The following is an 18,326-nucleotide window of genomic DNA, read 5'->3' as shown; positions in this document are numbered from 1 at the left end:
TCTTCAGAGAAATTAACATTTCAATCCTGTTTTTATCTAGAAGTCATTAAACTGTGCAACATGAATTACTGGAACTGTAGCAGAGAATTAACTCTATTCATCAACTAAGTCCAAACACTTTCAAGTGCATCTGTAATGAAAAAATAGCTCTACATTTCTATCTCTTCTCATTAAAGTAAACCGGTTTTCCCCCTCTCAGTATATAAAACTGTCTTCTCTTCATATAATTTATATTACCATAAGCTGACTCACATTCTAAACTATTACATGCCTCCAATTAATTTTTGCGGCTTTTGCCTGAAAATTTAATGAGATAGTAGTGTATGAACCTGCTGGCTCTAGATTACGTGTGCGCCCAATACTAATGCTGGCGTCATAAAATCATCTGATCCATACGTGATGAGAGGCTCCGTCGCCGCAGCGGGAAAGGTGATGTGTGTGCCAGGTTCACACGTTTCCCTCTTTTAAATCCAATTATAAAATTTACTGGCCTCAAATTAAACTGCCCTACTTGTCCACCTGGGAAAAACAGAGAAAGTGGCAGCACCGTCTAATTATCCCCCAACTCCATTTCTATAAACATTTCAGCCAACAGTTAAGACGGATGACTGTTTGTCTAAGCCCTCCGCTCTCCACCGTGGGAGCTAAGAGTCTGCACTCATCCGAGCCAGTCCCGAGAGGCAGCCAAGGCGAGCACCCAGGAGGACGGGGTCCGAGAAACCCCTCACCCGGTCCAGACGCAGGCGCCCCCAGGGCACACATGCCACAAGAGGTCCACACCCCGCCCCCACCTCGTGTGCGTATGCAGGAGTGTGTGTGTACACGTGTGTGCATGTGAGTGTGCACGTGTAGGAGTATGTGCCTTTGTGTGTACATCTAAGCGCGCCTGAGTGAACAAGTTCAGCCAGAGATGAATAGGTCACGGGTGCTGGTAACTCAGCGTCAGACTCAATGACTACCTCTCTGCAGTGATTACCTTTGGCCAAAGGGTCTAGGTTCAAACAAAAGGGAAGAGAGGCCAACGGTAAAAGTAGCACTGGCAACAGTCACTAACCCCCACTCATGAAGGACTTACTATGCTCCGTGACTTCTCGGCTGCCAGTCACCGGGCAAGTGTGAAGTGGGATGTGTTCAGCGCAGGGAACAGCCTGTGGGACCTTGGGCAGATCACCTCAGAATGCACAGCCCGTTTCCTGCCTGTGTTTGTAATGATGACACCTACACGCACACCATCACTGGAGGCTGAGAATTAGTGATAACAGGAGGAAACAGCACTGAGCGGTGTCCAGGGCATGGCCGGCCCTTAATACATCACTTGGCTGGAGTCTCTGTGGTCAGCAGCCTGCAGGAAGGCCAGGACCTGGGGGATGAGAGGGCCAGGCTTCCGAGGAGGGGAGGTGAGAAGACCCTGCTGTTCACTCCTCTCCCCTGCCCTGCCCACAGCCCAGCCTCATCCTCACGGTGCCAGCGAGCCAGCGTGGAGGCTGCTTCTGCTGAACAGAGAGACAAAAACAGGACAGACAGACACTCCGGGGTTTGGGCTCCCCTCCCTGCAGTGGTCCAGCCCGGGGGCTTGGCTACTGCAAAGTCCAAGAGGCTTGTACTGGTCTGGGGCCACCCCCTGCCGGGCCCTTGGGGGATGGAGCTCTGGACCCCACACACACAACGCAACAAGCTCACCTGCCTGGGAGCAGTTGGGTCGGGAAGCCTTCTCTTAGATGTTTGTTTGTAAACAGACTCAGGAGTCTACAGTGAGAGGACGGCCATCAAATCGGCCGGTCAGGTACACTCGACAGCAAGCCACATTTATACCCAACGTCCACAGAGTTCTGGGCGATGGGGATGGCGCACAACGGGCTGGGTGTGCAGGTCGAACCCAGACCTGGGTTCAAACCCCACCTCTGCTCCTGCCAGGAGCCCAGAGAAGGCAATTAACCTCCATTATCCATTAAAATAATAAGAATAACTAAAGATTCCCCCCCTCCGACTTTGCAGGACTGGCCACACGTATGGGACCGAATGAGGCTGTGTGCCCAAGAGGGATGGGAAAGCTCAGAGCACTCGGCTCACCTGGCTTCCTTTTGAGGGCAAGCGCTGGACCACTGTGGGCTTCTCAACTCTGTGCTCCACGGCCACGGAAGGCCTGTGCGCAAAGCCCCAGCACCCAGGCACCCTGAAAGAACCTCCTCCCTCCCCCAACTCAACCTGGAGCATTTCCCACCAACTGCTGGGGAAACTGCTTTGCCAGGAGTCAGCATTTAAAGGGAACCCTCACGCCCAACAGGAAAAGACAGGACACTTCCTGGCTACAGGTTTGCAAGAAAAAAAGCTTTTGAGTTGCCAAAATCACTGCCTAAGGGAAAACACAAAGGTGCCCAGCTACCAGAGAAGGTGGCATCTCCAAGGAAGACAGGAGGGTTCTGAGGACTGCCCAAGCCCAAGGGCACTTGCTCTGAACCCCTCACTCCAGCCAGTCTGGTCTAGGATGGGGTGGGGACGGGGGCACAAGACTACAGCTGGCCATCCTCTACATGGCCTCAGGTCCCAAGGAAAGGACCCCAAATTGCACACGGCCAAGCCCTGGGGAGGACACAGCAGGTCTCAGCAAGGTCACACACAGTGAAAACATTTTCTTATGTTGAAGATTGGAAGCTATTAACTGTGTGACTGGCAAGCACAGATGTTGTCTATATCTAAAAATTCCCAAATAGATCAATTAGCATATTATAAAGAATTTACTTTCATTTTCCCTTGACAGAGCATAAAAGCCAAAACACAACTCTGTTTGAAACTGACAAGTGCATATAGCAGGAGATGCTCTATTAAATGGAGACAACAGCAAAAGAAAATGGTATTTATAATGATTAGCCACCTAATTAATTCTAAGAGTAGAATGTCAAAAGCTATAAATCCATTTCTTTGGTAACTGAAGCTCAACATCAAACAAGTCACTTCTGCGCTCAGAAGGGAAGCGCTAACATCTTCCTGACATTTGTGCCTTGCAATATGGCTGTTCCATTAGTTTTCCAGGTAAGGTACTTGAAATGCATGTGGAAAAGCAATGGAAGGATAGAATTCAGGGGGAATAAATACACATGCACACACACAGAATTAGCAGCAATAAATTCTAAAAGGAAAATAGTTTAACTACCACAAATGTGTATTCTTGGATATGTGTTCATTTCCTGTGAATTAGCTCAATTTAAAGAGGGAAATTCTCTGGACTTCCCTGGCGGTCCAGTGGTTAAGACTCCGTGCTTCCACTGCAGGGGGTGCGGGTTCGATCCCTGGTCGGGGAACTAAGATCCCACATGCCACGAAGCAACTAAGCCCGCGCACCACAACAAAGATCCCACCTGCCACAACTAAGGCCTGACGCAGCTAGCTAGCTAGCTAGCTAAATAAATAAATACATACGTAACATACGTACTTACATACTGGGGAAAAAAAAGAGAGAGAGAGAGAAATTCTCAAGCTTCTGCCCTGTGACGAAATCTGGAGCCCTTTGTGTTTCTTCAGCTTGGGGTGGTGGGATGTGTGTGGAGGAAAATTCTAAGACAGACAAGGCTATAACAATGCTATTATCCTCTGAAACGTTATGCATTTTCCTAACCTGTATGTTTAGAGATTACCCTTTGGGGGAGGAGAAGGTGGGGACGAGAAAGACAGGCAGAATAAGAAACCATGAAACCAAAACTGATTTAAAAGATGCAGTTGTCCTTCTTCCTATACTTCTCTTCCTAGATTGCAAATCAAAATCTGCATTTAAATAGAATATTTTTAATGTAAAAAAAAAAAACAGGAAGCCCTAGGGTACAGAGGTATTGCGTTCAACATCTATGGGCACAGCATTGCATTTTAAATGAGATGTGGCATCTTGAAATTTACTGGATAGACTACACATTCCAAATTGTCTTGTTATTACTACTATTTTTACTAAATTCTCCTATCCTAATAAGTGTGTTTCTTTTATGGCCAGGCCTGTTAATAAAAGTAATGTGATATTACATCATGCTATCTATCAATTGAATCTTGAGAAAAGATTACACCGATCCAAGGATCTCATAAGCCCCTGGCTCTGATAATTCCAGCCATTATTCAGTGTGAAATTCAAACAGTCTGAATTCATTAACATTGGTTGTTACAAATCTGCATTTTTAGACTTTGCCATAAAATGCAGGAGTCCAAACCCGGTGACCTGAATCTAACAGCCTTTCATGTGAAGTAGCCGTGCTAACTGGCCTCTCCCAGCGCTGCTCTCAGGATAAAGCCCCATGTGCTTGCCCCTCTCCACGGCTGACCCGGTCACCGCTGGGGAGGGTCAGGCCGAGTCGGGCTCAGCCCTGCTGGTCACACTCAACGTTCAGGCAAATTGCAGAGACCTGAGCCATTGACAGGAGAATGGGGACCCTCTCCCAGAGAAGGACACACATCATTAGACAGGTATCCAGGTAGCCAGTCACACCTGGGCACAGTACCCTGCCACCAGCACCTCGGCGCCGCTGTGGCTCAGATCAGCTCACCCTTATGAAATGAAGAGCTCAAACTCAACACGTGCAACATGTGAGAAAGGCCTCAGGGAACCCTAAACCTTCATTCCTTGACAAAGAAACATCATTACCAGGTTGGTGGGAAAGGAGATGGGTTCCACTTCCAACATCCCAGGAGGAAAACATGACAGAACTGCCATGAACAAGGAAGTCTAGAGTTCTAGTCATCTTGCATCTCAATGTTCATATCAGCCAGACTACAGGTGCCTCCTTGGAGAGATACACTCTGTGGTCCAAGCTCCTCCAGCCGTGGGCAGGTCACCAGGGCTCCCCTCCAAGCTAAGTGAATGAATGACTATCTCATTTACTGATGCTGTTAATAATGATGACGACGATGATGATAATGATGGCGGTCATTCTCTATTAAACCCTTACAATGTACCAGGAGCTTGCCAAGTCCTCCTCAATGACTGTTTCATTGAACCCCCGCTACTCTGAGATTTAGTACTACTTACTATTCACCTCCATTTGACAGAGAGGGATTCTGAGGCACTAAGTGCAGAGGGGTTTAGTTTGCCCAAGGTTGACGCCATCAGAGGTGGCCCAGGACGCCCTGCAAGCATTTCCTGGCACTGCCTTCAGGACCATTCCCTCCACCCATCACCAAGGCCACAGCCAAGTCTTTGCCTTGGCAACTGGAATCTTTACCTTCCCTGTGCAAAAACAAGACAGAGGTGGGCTTCCCTGGTGGTGCAGTGGTTAAGAATCCGCCTGACAATGCAGGGGACACGGGTTCGAGCCCTGGTCCGGGAAGATCCCACATGCCGCGGAACAACTAAGCCAGTGCGCCACAACTACTGAGCCTGCGCTCTAGAGCCCGCGAGCCACAACTACTGAGCTTGTGTGCTACAACTACTGAAGCCCGTGCGCCCAGAGCCCATGCTCCGCAACAAGAGAAGCCACAGCAATGAGAAGCCCGTGCACCGCAACGAAGAGTAGCCCCCGCTCGCCGCAACTAGAGAAAGCCCGTGCGCAGCAACAAAGACCCAATGCAGCCAAAAGTAAATAAATAAATAAAATAAATTTATTTTAAAAAAACAAAAACAAAAAACAAGAAGGCGGTGCCAAAGCCAATGGGGCTCTGGAGGGATGCCTGTTATGATGCAATCCCAGACTAAAGAGCTGGGCCGTTTCCCAGCCAAGTCTAAGGCCGCATCACTCTGCTCTATTTAAACACGCAAGCAGAAGGCTTTCCAGCCTTCAACAGGCCTGTGCAGTGCTGCCACTGAAGCCTGTGGGAGATCAGAGTACAAATCAGCAAGAACCCTCTTTCCTAGAGGAAGCTGCAACCCTATGTCGTGGTTTAGAGGTCATCTTCTGCCGTCATTAGGAAGTGGAAGTGAGTTTGAATTATGAAAGGCCAGGAGTCCTGTACTCTCAAAGTTAGGGTTTTTAACAAACATGGGACTGGGGTCATCAGATACGCATACACAAAATACCAGTTTCCAAATCTCCGAAGGCAGGCAAAGCACGCAGCCACCGTGATGGGTCCACGAAGGAACTGGATACACACTCCATCTGTCCTTCAGTCCCAAGGGACCTGGGGCTACAGGTCCTTGTAATCCCAGCTCAGATACAATCAAGGCGGCTGAATCACAACTCCCCCTCACCCAGGAAGCCATCACAAGCACAGCACCCCAGAGGACAGGAGAGTACAGCTGGGTCCCCAAGCCACACAGAATTCAAACTCCCCGCCCCACCTGTGTCCCACCTGCAAGCAGGGGAGGCAGGGACATGCTCTCCTGCCGCGGAAAGTTCGGGAACAAGGACATATTATTTCAGAGCACGTACACCTCCTCCAAACAGGTAGCGCACCGTGCCGGTTTGCCTTCCGTCAGCAGAAAACACTCCCAGCTGACGCAGAAGCAACCCTTCCTTCCAGACAGATGCTGGGACGGTTCCTGCACAGGTCCAGCCATCCCACTCCTCCCTGGTCCCTCTGCAGCCTGGGATTCATTCATTCAAAAAAGAGTCCTGTGGCGTCTGTAACCTGCGGACCATGTACAGAAAATCAAGGAGACCAGGAGGGCGTCGGACATGACCTCTACCTCACAGAGCTTGTGAAACTCACTCTGGAAGATTCCATGTTAACAGAGTACTACTCCTGAATCCGAGTCCATTTACAAAACCTTTGTCTACTTTCACCTCATACCGTCAGAAGCCTCAGCATCATCAGAGAGTCTGAAGTCCTGGGTTTCTGTGTTATAATGACTGGGCAACCCTCCTGCACCAGCGAACATGAGTGGGGACCCAAATGTGTTAGGGGGGTGATGGGCACCCAGCAAAGACAAGCCCAGTAGGTTATCAATATTGATTAAGAGATGCAGATGAGGCCAAGGGCATCCTGAGTCAGTATCTTGCAGGACTGAGCACCCACCCTCCCACAGTGCTTCTTCCACATTTCCATTCCTGGGTTGTGGACACCTGTCTTCAGTCTGCAGAAGGGGTGGGACGCAGGTGGCCGTGACCGGATGAACCAAGGGGCACCCAGTAAACCTGCATTGCCCCAAAGCTCCTCCTGAGAGGGGGGAAGGCCTGTTTTGAGGCTCCGGGATCCAGAACGAAAGCACCACCCAGCAAACAGCCCCCCCGCCCCGGACCTGATGAAATGGATCGCTGCCCTGCGCTGCTTCAGCTGAATTTTTCGAGGAGTTGCAGGTTACACCCTGCCCAGGCCAACAAAGGTTTCCTTTGAGTTAAACAATGTATAGCTGAACCAGAAGAAGGGAGGCGACCACAGACCAGGTGTTGAGTTACAAGACACAGGAACCAGATATCTTTGCCACGAACTCATTTTCTGCAAATCTCCTATATTAAAAGACAGCACAATACTGTCCGATAAATCAAGGCTGCTCTAAGCGGATCCGACTGGAAGCTCACGAGGACATCTGATCCACGAGCCTCGAGAAAAGACGGAATGGGGGGTCCCGGGTGGGAGCCACTGGAGTTGATCAGTAGACACATATGAAGAAATGGAAATTAAACACTGGGCTCAGATGCTCGGAACTGCTACTCATCCGTGGCTTGTGTTTTTCACCCCCGCACATTCGCATTTTTTCCCTAACATTCTATCTTCTTGCCGAATGTAATTAATTTTAACAGCTTCTGTAACTTACCCCACAGGTTGTTGCTGTTTCCTTTAAACAGTATACTGCTGAGAAATTGATTTGTTTGCTCCCTCTGTCTAAAGAAACCACATTATGAAATATGTATAAATGTCACTGTTTGGGCTGCTGCTGAAGAGAAGTACAGAAAAAATGTTCCATTTTACCTCCTTGCACAGGGGTCCACTCATGGCAGACATTCTCGTCTGTTACCCATCTGCCTGCACACACACAAACCAATGAACTACGAAGCATTTTCTTTTTAAACCTCCCATTTATCTTTAACTGGTACGAGTCTAAAGGAATTATCTTTTTTTTGTTGTTAAAGGGAATTATCTTAATTGCTACGTAGAAAGAGTGAATTGCAAATGTGTTCAGTTAACCAGGAAGACTTTGTTTTTAACAGCACAGGGCCAGGTGGGAGTTGCCAAGGTTGCCAAAAATAAAGGAATCAATCAATCAATAAAGCAAATGTGTTGAGCTGCGTGTTAGGTGGACGCCAGGGAAGGGGGAAGCCACAGGCAATGGTCCTGGGGACAGCCTCCACCGGGGACCACTGAATCCTCAGACATTTCCTAAAGCCTTACTTTGGAAAACGCACCAAATCGGGATCCAGAAATTAAATGATGAAGAACTCTGTAAGTACCCCGGTTCTTTCCGCATCACGTGTGGGCTCTTTCTTGAGCTGTGGAGTATTTCCTTAGCATTTGCAGCTGAGGAATTTGAGGCTAAGCTGAAAGTAATGCCAGATTTACACTCGAACCTGGGGAGATGATGTGTTCCTCCACAAAAATCTAGATGGAATAATCACCAAAATGACCTAAAATTAAGATTATATTTTAAAAAGGTGTTATTGGCCCAATGCATTCTAGAAATAGTAGTTACAGCGGCAGTGGTAACATATAAATGCTAAACAAAAATATTTATACAAAGAAATAAGCTCTTCCTCTCCCGCTAATCACACCCAGAATGCTGGATTGAGACCCAAACATTTTTATATGAGAAAGCTCATTTCCCCACCCACTCACACAGTGACATGTACATCCATCCGCAGTCTGAAACTTACAGCAAACATGAAATATCATTTCCTTCAACATGCCTGGCCCCTACCCTGCGCAGGCTCTCACCTCCATCCACTCCTCCCATTCTCCCTCCCTCTCACACATACATGCTCCAAGTCCCAGGGAAATGATAAGGAGCAGACCAGTGACAATGGCCTCTAGTTGTCCCATAACCTGGGGCTGCTGTCCCTCTGTCTACTGGGAGGCCAGGGGCAGAAATGCTTCTGTGTGGGGTCTGTTCAGGTTCCCATCGTGGCTGGCCTTAGGCGTGCTCTCCCTGCACACAGCCACACCCCTGGGGACAGGCAGCAGCCCACGGTCAGCCCCGCTTCCCGTGGACTCCACCACGCACACGAGAATGTGAGCTTCCCAGAAAGCCAAGGACCCTGAAGTCATCACGACAAAGTCATCACTACAGAGGGATCCTGCATACCGGCAAAGCAAGTCACAGGACTGCAGTGTTTCAGCAGGGACCAAGGGAACCCTGAGCCTGGGGTTACACCATCGGTGTCCGAGCCCCAAGTCTACTCATGGGCCCCATGTGCTGGCATATGATCTCAGCATCAAGTTCTTCACTAATAAAACAGGGATCTTAGCCAAGGTTATAGGATCGTGGGAAGAGAGGGCCACGTACCTAGTCTGTCCGCGCGTAACGCTGTATGGCGTGCTCAGTATTGACCCAACTCCTGCCCCACCAGGAGAGAGGGCCGTGGCTCCGCTGCTCTCCTGTGGCCGCAAGGAGCCATCCCTCCCAGGCAGAGCCCTCCAGCAGGAACACAGCTTGGTAGAGACCCTCCCTGGCCGGGAACCCCAGGAAGTACAGGCAGGCTGGCTTATTCCGGACACATGGATGACAGAGTTCCGGGCCTCCCTGGCCTCGCTGGTTGATTAGAACCAGTCCTGAGGGCTGGGAGGTGGGGACAGCACCAGCAGAGCAGAAAATGACCCACCAGAATGGAGGGGCTAGGGGCCTGACCCCCATGTGACCAGGACAAGGACAGACTTTGAAAACAGAACAAAGGGACTAGGTGGGTGATCTCTCTGGTCCAGGAGCCTTGCTGGGACCTGGAAATTCCCTGGAGGAAAGGACAAGGGCTGAATCAACACCTCCCAGAGAATGGCTCCTACAGGAACTTGGATCTGCGGCTCATGAATAAAACACAAGCAAGAACCAAGAACCCAGAGCTCCAGCTGGGACCCCTCCTCCCCTCTCCGCAGAGAGCAGGGGCTGAAGCTCCACCAACATCTTCCCTGCCGCCCCCATCTCGGCCTCCTGGCTGTTTCTCATCTAGCGAGTCCCCTGGAGATGAAAGGCCCGGCGTATGTTGCTCTGGTTTGTGTTTTCCGATGTTGGCAGTTGTGCCTCTAGTCTAAAAACTGGAGCAGGATCACACGTCCCTAGTGCAGGCTGGATGGAAACAGTGGACGGGTGATGACCAGGGCAGGCCAAGAACTCAAGGGGACCCTGGAGGCCACAACGCGAGGGCCAGCATGACCACAGCCAGCTCCCTCCAATGCTCAAGCAGCAAAAGTCAGACTCGCTGCAAGGTGTAGGCATTTATTTCTGGAGTAAAGCAATACTTTCCCTTCTGTTTTGGAGGGAAGAAAGCTGGGTTGGCAGAAACAGGGCAGAGGCCCTAATGACCAGAGAGATGACTTCACCCAACCCCGCTGGCCCACTAAAGCCATACTCAGATCGGAGCAGCCTGGACCCTACAACAGACCTTGCAAGGCCCTCCCCTCTGAGTCACCAGCACCAGGGGAACCTCAGATCACCTTTCCCTGGGGCTTTGTGGGGCAGGTCAAGCTTCCACATCATTATCGCAATCTGTCAAAATAAAGCAGTGCACAAGCCTCTCTGGGTGCAGGCAGCCGGATACGCTGTCACATCTTTGACAAACCGCAGCCACCGCTACGCCACCATCATTTTACAGAATAAAAGCTAAGGGCTGTGATTTGTATTTCCACTTAGCTATAGACATTTGACAAAAAGCACTTATTTTTCCCTGCCGCTTTTGTTAAAATTACAAGGTAACTTGGTACCGCTACAAATATTAATGCTTAGTAACAAAATGGCACAAGAAAAAACAATGACCCATCTGAACCACTGGAGAACTAAGTCTGGTTCCAGAAGTCAGCGAACCACGGAGCATGTTGGGTTTTCACTGTAACAAGCAATGACGTACAGAATGGATAGTAAAAGCAGAACAAAATGCAACAGATCTAAATGTAGCATGTAGTCATTCATTAGTGATGACCAAATGAGCCTCTTTGCATGGGGGGGAGAAAGCTGACATGTCTGATTTGAAGTTATGAAAAGAAAAAAACCACAAACCAGACTATCAGGTCTAGAATAACAGAAATATAATGCTTTTAAATGAGGGCACGCACAAATATACTAAGAGGACAAAAATGACGTATAAATGGTTCTAGCACCATACAGGTTTGCCGTTCCAAGACTGTGACTTTTCATGAATTTTGTGTTTTTTGTCTTATTTCCTTCTCTTCTGCCTACATTAAAAAGGATTTGTCTAGGAGATCTCAACAGGTAAGCTACCAGGTTGAAATCAACATGTGGTCCCTTGCTCTGGCTGCAATTCAAGATACCCCTCTTGTGTTGCTGGGTATTGACTGCAGTTGGGGCTGAGCGAGTAGCCACCCAACGGGTGGGGTACAATGTACTGGGCACGGTGACAAGCCAGAGAAAAGAGCCAAGAACTAACACATGCTTCTCGAACACGCGAGAACCACACCCTGTGAGTGTACACGGGGGTGGTCAGGGGCGAAGGTTAACCCACTGGCAGGGTGCCCAGTGCTGGGGAGCAGCCAGGACGTCGGGGTCACAGTCAATGTGGGTGAGGTCACAGACACCACGAGGCATCCTGCAGGCGTGGTGGCCATGCTCTAAGGAGGGCCAACGCCAACGTTACACCGAGCTTCTCGAGCTCTTCCAGAGTGCTATCAAAAACTGTTACCCCAAATTATGCCCAAAACACGTAAGTGCTGGGAACCATTGTACAAGGCCAATTGTGTGAGCGCGCTAGGTGCTAGGGAAAAATTTGCTATCAGGAATTGTGTTGCAATTTCATTCTGGTATTGGATGCATTTATGCAATGTTAATGTTCCTCTCTCTGAGATAGAGATCATTGACAAACAGGATCCCGCAGTGGTTCAATTATTAGGTTGAGTCAAATGAAAATGCTGTTATGTAACCATTTCTTGATATTTAAAAAGTCCATTTCATCCTTATACTGTGCATTTCCACATTCTAATCTTTAGAGAGATAGTTTTCCAACCCCGTGGTGCCTGCAAAACGTACCAAGCATCACTCTCAAGTTTTGGCTACCCAGCCAAGATGCTCCCTCAGGTGAACCTCGGGTGACTTTCCGTGAAGGACTCGAGGATGGGGCACTGCAGTGCTTGGACGTGGAGCTGGACACCCGCGGGGCTCTGACAGATTTCCATCACTGTGACCCACTGAAAACATCTTCAGTGCCGTTACCCAATCCTGGAATTAACACCCCACCAACCCCAGGTCCACAAAGAATGTGTACAACAACATCCCTGCCTGAGAACCCCGGGCAGATTCCAGCACACAGGGTCTTTTAAAAAAAAGGTTTCTTTTAGAAAAATGAGTGAGAGCCAGAAAAGAAAGAAATGTTGGCCTTAAAAGGCAAAGTTGAGTGTATACGGTTGAGAGTGGCCATCATGACTAATAGATATACCCATGTCCCACCCCCAAAAGAAGGTTTACTGATATTTCTAGTTTCTCATCTCCCCAGTACAAAGATTCTTAGAATTGTTCAAAGATTACGGAGTCGTCTCTGATAAGTAACCCTCTGTGAACTTCATGCTCTGCTGTGGCCTTTGGCCGGACAGCCTTCTCAGATCACTCTTGGGAAAGGTTTCCGGGTTTCTACAAGGCGGGGGCTCATGGGGACCACCCCAGTACAACTACTCATGTCACAAATAAGGCCTCCCAGAGGGACCTGCTGGGGAGCGGGCTCCGTGAGCCCAGGTCCGGAGCAGCAGCCCCGGTGTCGGCAACTGACCCTCCTCCATGGGAAAAGGCAGTGAGACCCTTCCCCGGGCCACACCCACTGGCTGGGTTGAGACTGAGGGTCAGTTCGGCCTCCCTGGCGGCCACCGGCTAAAGCCGTGCCTAAGGCTGCATTTTAAGGCCAACAGTTCTTTCTGTGTTATTATTTATTCCAGACCCTGTGTGCTGGAATCTGCCCAGGAGTCTCAGGCAGCGAATCCTGTTGTACAAATTCCTTGTGGGCCTTTGACCTTTCTCCAAACCTGAGGGTCTGTCCTACTCAGTACTGCAGGGAACGAGCCTGGGGGTCGACGGAAAGAACACTGAGAAACTTGGCTCACACTCTTTTTTTCTGGCTTTAAGATGACACTGTCAGCTCAAGGAGAAAACCTTTTTTTCAACAGGATAAAAATCAATCATTTCTGAGAAGTTGCCACTTTGAGAGTCTAAGATCTAGGTTTTGTGGAAAATGGCTAAAGGCATGGTGAAATGAACTCAGGACCCCCAAAAGTCCTTGCTATGGAGGGAAGACTGAACTCTATTCATTGGTATTTTCTCATCCATACTCCAAATAAGCAGACAACTGAAGGCTCTCCTCAGCACACATTCCACATCCCTAAATCCATTCCACCAGAAAAAAAACCATTCTATGTTCAAGACATCCTAGAGGTTGGTAAGTCTAAAAATCTTAGCTCATTAAAGATGTGCCATCATCAGCAAGCTGCTGTCTCCCTAAAGACGTCCATCTACCATTTTGCCCAAGCCACTCGGGGTGGCGTGGACCGTTTCCCTAATTCATTTTTATTCTTTGTAATTAATATGTCGAGAAGTCCTAACACGGCTCCATCCTGACTCGAGTTTCCTGGTGTAATTTCCATTGACGTATCTCTATAGCAGCAGCGACAATCACTTTACACTGAACTATATTGCTTCAGAGTTAATTACATGTGTTTTGCTTTTGATAAATGAAAATACCAGATGCAATTAATTGAAAGACAATCAATATGATCCCGCTATTAGCCGTCCCGATGAAACATCCAGAGGCTGCCAGCGGCCACAGTCATCAACAAATCGAAAACACATTCCAAAGGGGATTTTGAAAACCCTGAACTTTTACCTGGAGATATTTTACAATAACTCACCAATATAAATTTGTCCACAAACTCTATAGTTCACACGATGGGCTGTCCGTCTTTTTAAGAGAATCCAGCTTCATTGGTTCAAAACCATTTAAGGCGATGAAACCCTGAAAGCAAAATGAATTGGATCAGTGAAGCTGAAGCAGTGATTTTTTCCTTGTTGTTTACATCTAGCCATCCTTTAATTGCATTTTTCCAATGCCTTCGATTCTAAGCTACCAGAGGTTATTAAATGGTTTCATTAAAAATACTATTTGTCTTGCTTTAGTCACACACCAGATCAAATTAAACAGTAGAGCACCAGAACAAATGAACTCTTTCCATCTATTTTGACACGAAGCCAAGTGTGCAAAACCAGAAGGTGATACTGTGTCATTGCCGTGAAAATGTCATTTAACTTCTTTGCATCTCCAAGTAGCAAGCAAAGGGACAAAACAATCAATATCTTCAAGCAAAAAGTCTTACCAACTGTTTGAGAAATATGGAATTCAGAAGCCCACGGTTTATAAGTGCTATTAGCATAAATGCTGACAACTGTTAATCCACTGTAACTGATTAACGGTTGCAGTTGTCATTAAGAGAAGGCACTTTAACTTACTACTGAAATTGATTACTCAGTTAAGAATTCAATCCTAATGTTCGATAAAATTGCACTTTCTTGGCAAAGGCAATATGAAATGAGGTGATACGTTAAACAGCACTCACATTTATTTTACTACACATGGAACGAAGAGGAAATACATGGGACCATCCACATTATCTGAACCACTTCCTGTGCACCCAGAGCAGTAAGAGGGGGCGGACGAGGAAGTTACTCCTCCCCGGGGCTGACAGAAAAGGCAAACATCTGGGCGGCAGGCGTGTCCAGGTATCCTTTCTGTGCCTTTCCCATGAAGGACAGACGCAATTTCAATATTGGAGCTGCTATGCACCAAGGGTGTCTGTGTTTTAAGGTAGTCCTTTCTCAAGTCCCGTGAGAATGAACTGTTGCAGCCAACCCTGACCATTTCCAAGCTCACCTTACAATGAGTCAGGATACAAATAGTTGATTAATATTTTTTTTTTTTTAAATGTATGAAGTTACTGTAACCAGTTTCCCAGCTGCACTCTACTTCTCAAACCATTCAAAAGAAAACCTGTGCTCTCTCTAATGTAAGGAAGGGTCCAAGTCCTGACGCCAGCCAGCTCCTACTTCACAATTACACGAGTTCACAGCAGGAACAGGGTGGTCTCCATGGGCAGGGCTACCATGATACCCAAGGTCAAGAAGTAATTCACTCCCACTGTGCCTCCACACCACCTTATACCCCAAACTTTCCAATTCAAGGGAGGAGGGTGCAGAGAAGAGAGACATCCCAGCCTCTGAAATGCTAGAAAGGAGGGACGGGCACGGGCTCTCAGTAGTTCCAAACCTCTAATGACACAGTAGTTTCATGTTGACTAAGCATCTATTATTGCCAAGGAACCAGCCTTTGGAGGCAGCGAGAGCTTGCCTAGCAAACTCTCATTCACCCTTCAAAACCCGTACCCTAGACATCTGTGACACCTTCACTCCTGACTGCCAGGCTGTGACATACTCTACCTATCGCCAAGTCTCTAAATGTTTAAATGCCTTGATCATGCGTTATTCATCTCCAAAGTCTTCCACGTCTGGAATACAGTAGGAAATCAAATATTTAACTAACTGCGCATATATATATATATATATATACACACACACATATATACACACACACACACACATATGCCTGTCTGTAACATTCTTTTCAACTAAGGTCTGAAGACAAAGGCAACATGTTAACACCTACCTAATCTTACTGGTGGGTGCAGGTTCTTTCCTTGAGATACTTCATAGTCAAAGTAATTAAACAAGGAACAGACAACTTGGCCGGTGACATTTCACAGAATTTTAAGCCAAAATTTCAGAAGAGCCTGCAGACTGCCCGAGCGAACGGTGACAGCTTATTTAGTGGATTAAGAACATTAAAAAGCTTGGAAGACTGTCAGAATCTTTAAAGCAAGTGCCCATTGTTACGTGAAGGTGGATATAAGTACTTAAAAAGAATGCAGCTACAGAAAGGCTAAAAAGGCTAAAAATTCAAAAACACTTGTTTCCGTAGATACTTGATGACAGTGCAACAGGGAGTAGTGCCCCGCAGATTTGCCAGGGGAAATGTTCTTGGCAGGATTCCTCCAAGAACTTCTAGGAGTATACAACAAGACACAGAAATGACTTAGCTAATTAAAATCACCACCGCTCCTACACGAGCAACCCCAGGAAGCTAAGTGGGCTGTTCCACCAAGTAACTCGGCCTCGGCCAGTAAATGCCAGGCAGCTCCAAGTTCACTCCGCTGCTTCTGGCCAAGGAAAAGGGCATCTATTTTTGGCCCATATGATCAACCTCGGTGAATCTATTAAACATCACTTGGCAAATGTGTTCCACCCATAGTTGATGACGATGAGGGGGTGTGGGTGTGGGTGTGTGCGTGAGCGCGTGCACACACACACACACACACACACACACACACAGAGGGAGGGAAGAGCAGTACCCAGAGCCTGGTGGAGTCCAAGCCAGGGCTGGGGCTTTCATATAGGAAACTTATAAATTCAGGACACATCGCCTAGAAGGGTTCCTACCACCTGGATTTTTAGTTTCTTCTTACACTGAGTCGGGCATATGAAAATTACCTTCTAGGTCTATAGTTAATAAGTCTACTTTTCAGAAACGGAATGAGATGAGCTCTAAAAAGGTCTGGAAGGGGGGGTCCTAAGAGACTCTGCCCCGCCTCATTCCAGGAGGACCAGTCTGGCCCCCACTTGAACTTCGCCCTCTTTCGGAACGGCTCCTGCGCTCTGCTCTGTGCCCTGCATCACCCAAACTCTGGAGAGAGAAGAGGGGCACACAGGCTCAGCGTGGGCGCCCCGGCATTCCCCCCCCAGCCTGCGACAGGCATCACAAAGTGCCCACTTACTTGCATGAATTATTTCTAATGCCTCTAACGCTTTGATGTGTCAGCTCTTGTTACCACCCGGGGCCTGCCTGAACCCCACTTGAATTCTTTGCTCTGCCTGACTCATATTTGGGTCATCTAGGCTTGCTTTAAAACGCCCGTCCTCTGTCCTGCTATGGCAGGTGGGGGCCCCTTCACCCACTGCTTCCAAGGAAAGCGCCTCTACTTCCTCTCCTCCCGGCTGGCCAGTGAGCAAAAGCGAGGCCTGGCTTGGACATTTATTAGCAGGAGAGAGATCCTCATGCGGTAACTGTGGACAGAAGCAGGAGGCCCAGGCTTGAGGAGAGCACTGGCCTTATCTGGAACCTGCCCTCCTTCATGCTGGGCTCATCTCAGATCCAGGGGGCCCCATGCACACTTACTACTTAAACAGAGAACCAGAAAGTAGTCCGCAGAATCATCCCTTGGCCCTCACAGATTTACTGCAATAGAGGGGCTAGTGGGAAAGGACTAAGGAGAGAGCATGGAGTTAACAGGACACTGCAGAGAAGCAGCCCAGGCTCCACGGGTCAAGGTGACCAACGCCCTGGGACTCTGTCCTGTCTGAGATGGAGAAGGCAGCATCTGCTTCACAGATGATCAGGTCCTTTCAAAGTGGTAATGCCCAGGGAGCTCGGTGCCCGGCCTGTGTACAGCCAGTACTCAGTAAATGCCAGTCATCGTCAGGCTTGGCACGCGACTCCAGGACACAGGACAAGTCTGTCATCATCAGCATCTGCTAAGAACCAAACCAATCTCTGCTCAAATCACGAGATAAATGGTTCCTGTTTGGCCTAAGAGTCCAATACTCCTCACCACGTCTCTGGGGGACCTACACGCTCCCCCCGCAGGGTGGCCTCGCCCTCCGCTTGGTGACAGTCCTGTGGCATGGCTGTGCTCAGAAAAGGAACAAGGGACTGGGGAAGAACCATCCAGAAACCCCGGCCTTCTCTCTCATCAGTGTTCTCTTGGCTCGGACGCCGCTGGCTGGCCCTCTCAAGAGGGCAGCTGTTGTTATCAAATTTAAGACTGAGCCCTGCTGAAGTGATGAGGTATCGCCTTCCAGGAAATGCTGGTCCGCCCACAGCTGCAGGGCCCACAGCTACCTCGGGGCAACCTGCTGCCCACCAGTGCCTCAGGGCAGAAGGAGCCACTTGCCCATGGGCTGCTGCAAGAGGGACCCACAGACGCGGAACTTGAGCCCCAGCTCAAGGGAGCCGTGGTGACCTGAAGGTCCGTGTGCAAGCCCTGTGTCAACCTATTCACCCCTCCTGCTGCACACACTAGCCACACAGCACCATTTTGGGGTGTCAATCTGTGTAAAAGGGGAGTGACCCTCCACGGTGGAATCACGATAAGGATGTGAGGACATGGGACGCAGGTGCCAGGGGCTTGCCCACGTATCCACAGCCGGGCCTCACAACTATCTCAAGTTCAAGGGT

At 48.7% G+C, this 18,326-nt stretch overlaps 1 protein-coding gene across 5 annotated transcripts in view; it reads right to left on the bottom strand.

Moving 5' to 3' along the window:
• CTBP2 (C-terminal binding protein 2) overlaps positions 1–18,326 on the bottom strand; it is a 163,408-nt gene that overhangs the window by 99,443 nt on the left and 45,639 nt on the right. For 3 of the 5 annotated variants that reach the window (XM_036829679.1, XM_036829681.1, XM_036829682.1), the window contains exon 2: positions 13,897–14,000. The exons of the other annotated variants lie outside the window; for them this stretch is intronic. The gene's annotated coding sequence lies outside the window, so the exon portion shown is untranslated. The remainder of the gene's footprint in view (positions 1–13,896; positions 14,001–18,326) is intronic. 5 annotated transcript variants of the gene reach the window in all.

This window comes from Balaenoptera musculus, chromosome 16 (assembly GCF_009873245.2).
Source record: "Balaenoptera musculus isolate JJ_BM4_2016_0621 chromosome 16, mBalMus1.pri.v3, whole genome shotgun sequence".
In the NCBI taxonomy this organism is placed as follows: domain Eukaryota; kingdom Metazoa; phylum Chordata; class Mammalia; order Artiodactyla; family Balaenopteridae; genus Balaenoptera; species Balaenoptera musculus.
This window is presented reverse-complemented; position numbering and strand designations above follow the sequence as displayed.